This window comes from Penaeus monodon, chromosome 12, assembly GCF_015228065.2.
Source record: "Penaeus monodon isolate SGIC_2016 chromosome 12, NSTDA_Pmon_1, whole genome shotgun sequence".
Classification (NCBI taxonomy): domain Eukaryota; kingdom Metazoa; phylum Arthropoda; class Malacostraca; order Decapoda; family Penaeidae; genus Penaeus; species Penaeus monodon.
In genome coordinates this window covers 7,474,008-7,477,290 of record NC_051397.1, presented here as the reverse complement: position 1 = coordinate 7,477,290, position 3,283 = coordinate 7,474,008, and positions in this window count along the sequence as shown.

Here is a 3,283-nt window from a genome sequence, read left to right as displayed (position 1 = left end):
GTTATAACATCTACATATATCACACAACACACACACACACACACACCACACACACACACACACACAAAAACCACGCAGCCCACACACACACACACACACGACGCACGCACATACAAACACGCACACACACACACACACACACACACACACACACACACGCACACACACACACATACACACACATACACACGCACACACACACATACCACACACACACACACACACACACACACACACACATATATATATATATATATATATATATATATATATATAAATATATATATATATATATATATATATATTTGTAAATATATATCTCTATGTAAATATATATGTATTTATTTCTATATATATGCATGCGTGTATATGTGTGTATACATATGTACACATGTGTGTGTGTGTGTGTGTGGAAGATTGTCCTTTAGCGTCTTCTATTTTCATCGTCTTGTCCAACCCTCTGGTCACAACTATACGTGTTTCTGTTTATAAATACTTTAACAAAGCTGGGTAAGGTATATTCAGTGTTGACAGATGTATAAAAGATATGAATGAGAACGAATGTTTTCAATATACAAGGGATGTATTTGACCGGTTTCGATTATATCTTCGCCAGCAGGTATAATCAAAACCGGTAAGGGATGCGAGTCTAAGAATAGTTTAGACTATATATCTCAGACACATTTACTGCAGAATTATTATTGTAGTTATGTTTTGCCTTTTCTTTCTTTCTTGACCGTGTTTTGACCTGCACTGACCCCTTTAATGGTAGAAATTTCGATTTTTTTTCAGTGTGGCCTTTAATATAACTTACCATTATAATGGGTCGTTTTCGTTTTGTGTGCTTTTGCATTTTCAAAACTGTAAGAGAAGTGTTGTTCGATGTTCTCATGGTGTCTGGGTGACAACTTGTGATTCAGAAGTAAATTGTATCGAGTCGATCAGCTCCTATTAAAGGTTTTGGCGCATGTCGATCCTCGCTTGTTTTTTCCCTTTTGCTTCCTCGCTGTGACCGTGACGAAGTCTTCTTCATCTACAGCATCTTGGTTTAATATTTTTTCGTGGTTGTTGTTCACGACCGTCTGGCACTGCTGGAGCAAGGGGGGCGGAGGGGGGGAGGCTCGATTTTTTGAAAGCCTCGTCTAGATGCTATGATTTTTTTTCTCTCGGTTGATATGTATTTTTTCTCTCTCTCTATTTTTAAGAATTGTTGACTGTTGATGTGATTTGGTACTCGGGGAGGCTCAGTTCGTAGCCGGTGGAGAGGGGAGGGAGAGGCGGGGAGAGAGGGGAGGGAGAGGCAAAGAGAGAGGGGAGGGAGAGGCGGGGAGAGAGGGGAGGGAGAGGCGGAGAGAGAGTGGAGGGAGAGGCGGGGAGAGAGGGGAGAGAGGCGGGGGGAGAGGGGAGAGAGAGGGGAGAGAGGCGGCAGGTGAAGGGAAGCTGGTATGGTCGCGGGCAGGAGGGTGGGTGGGGGGGAAGAGTGGGATTCACATCATTTCTTGAGAAGACAGAATGCAAATAGGAAAGGAGAGAAATTGAGATAGATAGATAGATAGATAGATAGAGATAGAGATAGATATATATATATAGAGAAGGACGGACACAAACAGAGAAAACTAAAAACAAAAACAACAGATAAAGTAACAATAAAACACACCCAGACAGACAGTCACACACCATAAAAACGCACACACTCACAGTTAAACAACAACACAACCAGATAAGGAAAACCACAACATCATAAACACCACAGAGACCTAAACAACGATACAACCAGACAAGCAACCAGACAATAACACAAACAACTAAACAACATTATAAACAAACAAACAACATCACAAACAAACAAACAACATCACAAACAACCAAACAACATCACAAACAACCAAACAACATCACAAACAACCAAACAACATCTCAAACAACCAAACAACATCTCAAACAACCAAACAACATCTCAAACAACCAAACAAAATCACAAACAACCAAACAACATCACAAACGACCAAACAATAACATCAAACAACCAAACAACATCTCAAACAACCAAACAACATCACAAACAACCAAACAACATCACAAACAACCAAACAACATCACAAACAACCAAACAACATCACAAACAACCAAAAAACATCACAAACAGCCAAACAACATCACAAACAACCAAACAATGACACAAACAACCAAACAACATCACAAACAACCAAACAACATCACAAACAACCAAACATCACAAACAACCAAACATCACAAACAACCAAACAATGACACAAACAACCAAACAACATCACAAACAACCAAACAACACACAAACAACCAAACAACATCACAAACAACCAAACATCACAAGCAACCAAACAACATCACAAACAACCAAACAACACCACAAACAACCAAACAACATCACAAACAACCAAACAACATCACAAACAACCAAACAACATCACAAACAACCAAACAACATCAAAAAACAAACAACATCACAAACAACCAAACAATGACACAAACAACCAAACAACATCACAAACAACCAAACAACATCACAAACAACCAAACAACACCACAAACAAAACAACATCACAAACAACCAAACAACCACAAACAACCAAACAACATCACAAACAACCAAACAACACCACAAACAACCAAACAACATCACAAACAAAACCAAACAACATCACAAACAACCAAACATCACAAACAACCAAACAACATCACAAACAACCAAACATCACAAACAACCAAACATCACAAACAACCAAACATCTCAAACAACCAAACATCACAAACAACCAAACATCACAAACAACCAAACATCACAAACAACCAAACAACACAAACAACCAAACAACATCACAAACAACCAAAAACATCACAAACAAAAAAAACAACATCACAAACGACCAAGCAAAACAACCCCTCCAAAACAACCAAAAAAACACACAAACAACCAAAAAAACACAAAAAAACCAAACAATGACACAAACAAAACCCAAAAATCAAAACAACCAAAAATCACAAACAACCAAACAACACAAAAACAACTAAAAATCCCAAACAAACCCAAAAAACCCCCCCCAAAAAAAAACATACAAACAACCAAAAAACAAAACAAACCCATCACCGCCAAAACAACATCACAAAAAAACCAAACATCAAAAACAACCAAACACACAAACAACCAAAAAATCACAAAAAAACCAAAAAATCACAAAAACCCAAAAAATCACAAAAAAACCCCCAAAAACATACAAAAAAACCAAACAAATCACAAAAAACC